This window comes from Sus scrofa, chromosome 14 (genome assembly GCF_054392235.1).
Source record: "Sus scrofa isolate SSC_HxYL_T2T_F1_AM1 chromosome 14, Sscrofa_HxYL_maternal_Yorkshire_Landrace_v2.0, whole genome shotgun sequence".
NCBI lineage: Eukaryota > Metazoa > Chordata > Mammalia > Artiodactyla > Suidae > Sus > Sus scrofa.
In genome coordinates, this window is record NC_139396.1 from 150,572,152 (window position 1) to 150,579,627 (window position 7,476).

The following is a 7,476-nucleotide window of genomic DNA, read 5'->3' on the forward strand; positions in this document are numbered from 1 at the left end:
AAAACTTCCATCTTCCACTGCATAACAATTCAGAGATGGTAAATGGCTTTTACAAATGTTACTTCACATATCAGGTCATAACAGCTCAGAGCTAGAAGGGGTGGAAGTATTATCTGGTCTAGTCCCCCTCACTTTCCAGATAAAGAAACATAAGCCCAAAGGAAGGAAGAGGAAAAATAATGGTGATAGAAATAATAGAAATAACAGTAAGAGGGTTTTTTTTTTTTTAAGTAACATGTAAATAATAGTAACTAATACCTGTTATAGCTCAGGAGCTGTTCTGCATGCTTATATCTGTGGTCCGGTTCATAACAACCTCACAAGATACATTTTATAATAATCTCTGTTTCAGGGGAGGAAGCCGAGATCAGAGAAGTTAAGTAACTTGCTCAGGTTCACACACTTTGCAGGGCTGGGCCTCAAACTCAGGAACAGGAAGGGAACTTAGATTCACAGAGCACCTACCACATAGCAGGCAAGATGCAAAATATCTCCTTAACCTCAACTCATTTAATTCTTCACAAAATTCTATGAGATCCATATCATTATCCAAAATTCACTAATGAGGAACTCCAGGTTTACATAACTGTTCTGCCACACAGCTAACAAGTGGCAGAGCTGGGATTTGAACTTAGACCCACCAGATCACGTTCCTCTTCCCTCTCTCCCACACTGGTCTCCTTGCAATACCGGCCGAATGGTCCAGCAAGAACCAACTGGAGGCTCTGCCTTTCCATACACTTTTTATTCCACATTGAGGAAATCTTAGCTTCTGCTACTTTCTGTTTTACAAGCAGAAAAGACATCACCTATCCATAATTCCTGAAGATTCAGGGAGCTGACCTAGGGCTTTGAAGAGCCTTGGGACACAGGATCACAACTGTGTCCATTTTACGAATTTCAAAATTCATCCAATACCGAAAAAGTTATTAACAGAGTCAGTAAGATGTTAACATATGACAATATTAGCTGAGGCTAATGTCTGATGCTTTGGCCAAGCTCTTCCTGTCCACGGCGGAGAGGGTATGAAAAGCATTACACGTATTTAGACATATTGGGGGGGAAAAAAAAAGTACAAAGTGATCATCTGTTTGCATCTCCCTCCCACATGTGGCCACAAATGGAACACATTTGAAAGGTTATGAGAGATCAAGAGATTTAGTGAACCGGGCACAATACAGCTTTGTGGTCTAGTGTATTTTTTCATGACAATGTAAAATATAGATGGAGATGAACTCAAATCCCTCATATTTGGTTTTATAGCTTAAATTCATAAATTCTCTACATTCATTAGAAAGCGATGTACTATCTGCACCCACTTGAAAAGATAGCATCCCGAGGGACAGATACAAGAATATTAAAAAAAAAAAACCCTGATCAAAGAAATATGGCTTCTTTCCTCCTTTCATTGAGCAGATGTGCAATGTGTCCAGAGAAAGAAATAGAAAAATTCCTGAGTGATTTATTTGATGAACCTAGTTTTAACCGAGGTTATTGCATGCCTGATATCATGACGGGGGTTATTAGTTCCTACTTGAAAATGACCAGAGAGAATCCCGTTCACTTCATCAATATGGTCCATTTATAGGTTGTCAGGGAGGCGATATCACGCAGCGACAGCACTTTATCTTGGAGTTATTTCTCTATTAGATGGTTGCTGTCTTTATCATGAAGACTTTTGGCTATTTAAGAAAACCCAGACCAGGAAGACAGATCTGTTCCATCCCAGCATCCAAGTCATTAAAAGCAGATGCATCACTTAGAAAAATGAGTCTGCTGGTCCAAAGCCCCATTGCCGCAGAAAAAGACATCACGAAAGTTTCACTTGCCACAGAAAAAAAATAAAAACAGACCGAAAAATCCACACTTTTCTAGGAACAAAGTAGACTTTTTCTGGAAAGGATACATTGTATAAACCAAGGGTTCTCAGACATTGTGAAGCAACAAAATTCTTTTTAAAAGTTTGGTGGGGGAGTCTTTCTACATCTGATTGTCAATTTTTTTTGTGGTTGCACCCCATGACATGCAGAAATTCTGGGGCCAAGGATCAAACCCTAGCCACATCAGTGACCCCAAGCCACTGCATGACTGTGCGGGATCTTTAACCCACTGCACTCTAAGAGAACCCCTAGGATTGTCAATTTTTAATTTTGCCAAATAAACTCGCTAATAAATGTTATATATTGTCTCCATCATTTCATAAAGGAAGGGTGTTTTAACACACATATACACACATAAAATTTTGAAATAGCATAAATATTTTAAAAAGAACACAATTTCAGAAAGAAAGTACCCTTTCCTGGGAGAGAGAGCCTGAAGCTAAGAGGGCTGTAATCTCTGCACATCGTCCTTGGGAAATGCTGGAAAATCTGGTCAAATCAGTGAGGAGGTATTGATGTTAGAGGTGGAAACTTCTTGTTCTGGAATTTTTGGGTAATTTCATAATACTTTACTAAATTGTTATGGCACTAACAGCAATAGAAATAATGAAAGAAAAATAAGATCAATAACAGTAAGTAGGTTATGCCATTTATTAAAGTATAAACTAGATGTCAGCTCTTTACCACATGCTTGACATGTCCATATCTTAATTCTTTTCTTTTTCTTAAAGTATAGTTGATTTGCAATGTTGTGCCAATTTCTGCAGTACAGCAAAGTGATTCAGTTATATGTATATTTCATTCCCTTTCTCATATTCTCTTCCATCATGTTCTATCCCAAGAGGCTGGATATAGTTCCCTGTGCTGTACAGTAGGACCTCATTGTTTATCCATTCTAAATATAATAATATTCTCAACAATCTCTTTCCTTCTCCCTAACTCATCCCACAAAATACTGTGCATGGAATAAAGATGACCAGATTCTGCTTAGGTTTCGAAGGAAAGTCTACTCTGGATCTTCAGTTATAAGTGACAGCAGATATTATCTTTTTGGATTTTTCTGGGGAGTAGTTTGTAGCCCTTAGTATGTGTTATCTTATTTGGAGCTCACCCAATCCCTTGGAATTAGTAAGAATAGCCATGGCATCCTGTTTGGTAAAGAAGGTGCTTGAAAAAAAGTGATGTAATTGTTGATTGCAGAGCAAGTTCCAGAACAAGTGTCCATCTACGGATCTCACAATCTTAATTCTGACAATAACCTACGCCATTGGTACTGTTACAGTCTCTTGATGGGCTAGGTAATCACGGCCCAGAGAAGTTTTGCAGAGCTTGCTAGAGGCACCCAGCAGTGTGTGATAGAGCTGGGATCCCACATCAGCCCCTCTGAATGAGAAGCCAGTGCACGAAGCATTTGGCATCTTAGCTCCTTCCAGTAACGCTCTGCTGTACTTCCGTGCTTGGGCTCTGTCCCCCCCACCCCACAGTGTGCTCAGGTTGTTTTTTGTTTCGTTTTATCTTCAAATTCTTAACACTCAGGCCCAGTGCCTGACAAATATTAACCCCTATTTCTAAACAAATAAATGAAGACTTCCAGTTTGAGAAATTTGTTTTCAAACATAAGACGGTATGAGAATGAAATGAGGTCATATATGTAAAACACTTAAGAAAGACTGTGTCTGATATAACACAGAAGCCTTTGAAATATGTGAGTGACTTCCATTACCGGTGTTAGGAAATCAGCTCCCCTTTGAGAAAGTTGTCTTGGCTTGGTCTGCTGGAGAAATTCCAGCAGGCTTGCAGAGGCATCTTTACACAGGATCTCTTCTACAGAAGGATTACCAAACAAACAAACAAACAAACAAACAAAAAAACCGGAAATGACAATTTCTAAAATACACACATACACCACATTTTTCCTCTTTTGCTATATATACGATTATAACATATTATAGTATATAGCTATCATATATGCCATTTGATATATATGTATCATATGTAACACAATGCCCCTTATTTCATGGATGAAGGATGTGCAAGTTAATAATAAAATAAAATCAATCCTTAGGTCCTCCTTGATGAAAGGATTTTTCAAAAACATCTTGCCTTGCTGGGCCCCAAAGTTATAAGTGATTGAAAACTGGGGTTCTTTTGTGTATAAGATGGAAATACCAACTCTTTTTTACGTGAAAAGCAGCATTGACCATTGCCATTTAGAAGGAGCTCCTTGACATTCGCTGTGGATGTCCTTTATAGATAGTCTTATGCTCAAGCCTAGATTTGTTTTTCATTCTCCTCTATGGTGCTGTAAAGGCTGAATTGCAAGTCAGACTATATTACTGGTGTCAGAGGCATTGTGTTATTCTCGCAGACCTTTGCTGGAAATTTCCCAGGATGGTAATGAGAAAACAATTACAGCAAGATCCATTTGTCTTTGATTTCTGCACCCTACATTACGGGGACCATCCTCCCCAAGGCCAGCTCTGGGGACCAGATCAAGAAGGTGATATTCTTGCTGTTTTTTTTTAATTTCAGTTAGTGATACTCCCGGACTCCTCTGGACAGATGTTTCTCTGAGCAAAGCAACCCTGGCTGCTGAAATGATCTCTACGTCTCTTCCATCAGCAGGATTGAAGGGACAAGGAGGCTGGTTACTCTTCAGCCCTTCAGATGAGTAAAAGTGTTGAAATTTAGGGTTACTGCTACAGCAGCAGGATTTATAAATGCCTCAGTTCCCTAGGTTACACTGTGGATAACAACTTCATCACCTTGTCCTGTATAGAACAGTTCGAGATTCCTTAACATAAAAAGAGCAAGAAAAGAAAATTTGGGATAAATAGATTTATGCTAGTTTATTTTACCCCAGGCAGGAACACGCTAATTTCTGGCATGTGGTATCCTGTGCTTGGGCTCAATGTGATTTCAATATAGTAGAGTTGAATCTCTGGTGTCAAGAGGTGAACAGTCATTTTCCATCTTTGCTCAAAGACAGAGATATGTAAGTGGCTTCAACATGGTAAATACTTCAGTGTTGCTTGTAATCATGTTATCAGAGAGACAATGTCTGCATTGAGTTTTATAAAAATAATATCACAGATAAATGCATACTTTGAGAAGAACTATAGGTCAATTAAAAGGGCCTTTTCCACAGATAATACAGAAAGACTATCTTTTATAGACATATAGCAAAGAGTATCTTTTTTCCTAGACACATATATTTTCCAACGAACGAGAGGTTAACCAAGAGCATCTTTTTTTGCATCTTCTTCATAAAAAAATTATGCAGAAAAATCCCACAGTAACACAAACTTTTACCCATGCAAACCATTTTCTTTTCCATTGGGGAACAAGTAAAATGCCCCAGATCATCTCAGCTCTCCCCACACAAAATACCCTCAGGTGAGGAACAATTGAACTTTTAGATCTGTAACCCCACTAAAATGAGACTGATGTTAAGGCTTAAGAAAGTAAAGATGATGTTTGTTTTATTGTTTGCAAGGTAGCCGAAGATGGATGGCTGACTGACCCCAGCCCTTTTGCTGCCAATAAAAAAAAATTAAAATGGAAAAAGACAAAACCAACCTCATTTCTATCGAAGATCAGACCCTGAGGATTATTTTATTAAAAAGCTCAGTCCAGAATCAGCTTTTCTTCCTTCTTTCCGCTGCCTCCCTTTCAGTTGGCTTTAAAGCTTTTTGTTTTTGTTGTTTTTTTTTCGACCAATTTTGTTTGCCCTCGTGAAGGATAATGAATTGGTGCTCTTGGAGGAACTTGAACTTCTTGGATAAAAGATGTGTTCAATGTTTAGGTCGTTAACATTGACATGATTATCTTCAGAGTCTGGCCCCATTAACTTGATTATTGAGTCGCTGTTTATTGTCGTAGTCTGTCACAGAGCTTAGCGGCAAAAGGTCAGATCACGAAAGGACCCAAGTGATGTGGACAGAATGACTGATCTTCTTTCGATGAAATAGCTGCTGTTATTTGCTCTTGTTTCAGGGTGGATGACACAAAGTGCTTCTGACTTCAACACCAGGACAATTATTTTCAAGCTGTGTCAAAAATCCGCAGCTTCGAGTAGGTATCAGTATCTTTAAAAATGTCCGTACCCTTTGAGCCAGAAATTCTAATTCTGCCAAGGGAGCAGGAAAACATGCAAACAGAGATTTGTGTTCAAAGCTAGTCACTTCAGGTTTGTTTACAATTAGCACAAAACTGATGACAATCTAAATGTCCAACTCTTGGGGATTAACTAAGTAAATGAGTTATTAAACATAACACCCTGATTCAAAACCATACCTTCAAGTAATAGTTACTACATCTAGGAAAAATATGTGGTCTATTAAGTAAACTATGTTTTTTTTTTTTTTTAATACAAGGAATAAGCCCGATGTTATGAGACATTACATATTTGTGGATAGGTAGCAATAAAAACTGCGGGATTTTCCCAACGCTTATTTTTGTTCATTCTTGATATTTTTGCTGTATTTCCTAAATTTTCTGCCCTAAACACATATTTCTTTGATAAGCCCAGTAAATGCATTTTTAAAAAAATGGCAAGGATGCAAACCCTTGTAACTACATATTTATCTGAAGCATGGCTCCATGGTCAAGTACACAGGTGAGCAGACGTGCAAAACTGTCTTTAGCTCCTCTATCCGAGGACCTATATATAGTTGTCAAAAGGAAGTCCCCTGACATGCTTTTGCAGCTCCCAGCCCTTTATTAATGCCACATGTGCTCTTGTAAGGTTAAGTTATTAAGTGATATACAATAATTGTCTCTCCTCCAAAGTAGACATCTCATTTCACTCGGCTCATGTGGATCTATTTCAGTATCATTTATCACAACCGCTTTTTAAGAACCATCTCAGTGGGCTGCTTCTCTGGTCCCTCTCTTTTAATGCAAGCCGACCTAAATGGCCCCGGTAAGAAATTAAATATAATTACCTACGGAATCGCACGGGGTAAAATGAGATCGCGCCGGCTTCCGAAATGGAAAAAGGCGTTTGGAGGCCCCTCATCTTCAGTCCTCCCCAGAGTTAATTTGCCTGTATTTCCTCCCTCGTTGAGAACGCTTACACACAGCCTCACAATGACCTGTTTAGTTGGCAGTGGAAAATTATGTCATTTGCAAGCAAGCTTTCAGCTGTGATATTTTATAATTGTTAAGATGAAAACCCGATAATCCTCTCCCCCCTTCACATAAACTGCAATCCATCTTTAAACCTGTGATAATTCCTAAAACCTGCCGCTTAATAAACTAACAAACCCCAGGCCTATGTGATTTTACGGGGAGTCAATCTTTGATCAGCCAAGCTGAAATGGGTCTGATAAGGGGACGCCCTTCCACTCTGGGAGTCGCCACTTGAGTGGGTGATTGCCGTTTCCTCCCCATCCTCAAGTGCCAAATAAGCAGAAGTCTTCCTGAGCTTCTTATCTCTTTCACTTTCTTCTCGAGATCTCTGTCGCTTTAATCCGGCATGTCTGCTGCTGGTTAACAAGGAAATCCTATGTCAATTATCGCCAACAACTTCCTGCTGTGAAGCAGTGGGGACTCAAAGCGTTTGAGAGCCTTTTCACACCAGAGCGTGATGCAG

At 39.1% G+C, this 7,476-nt stretch overlaps 1 long non-coding RNA gene across 1 annotated transcript; it reads right to left on the bottom strand.

Moving 5' to 3' along the window:
* Nucleotides 1–2,594: 2,594 nt before the first annotated feature.
* Nucleotides 2,595–6,982, bottom strand: LOC146397089 (uncharacterized). The gene is made up of 2 exons (XR_014826588.1): nucleotides 6,827–6,982; nucleotides 2,595–6,009 (listed from the first exon to the last, which is right to left on the bottom strand). It is a non-coding gene; the product is annotated as an uncharacterized LOC146397089 (long non-coding RNA).
* Between the last annotated feature and the right edge of the window lie 494 nt (nucleotides 6,983–7,476).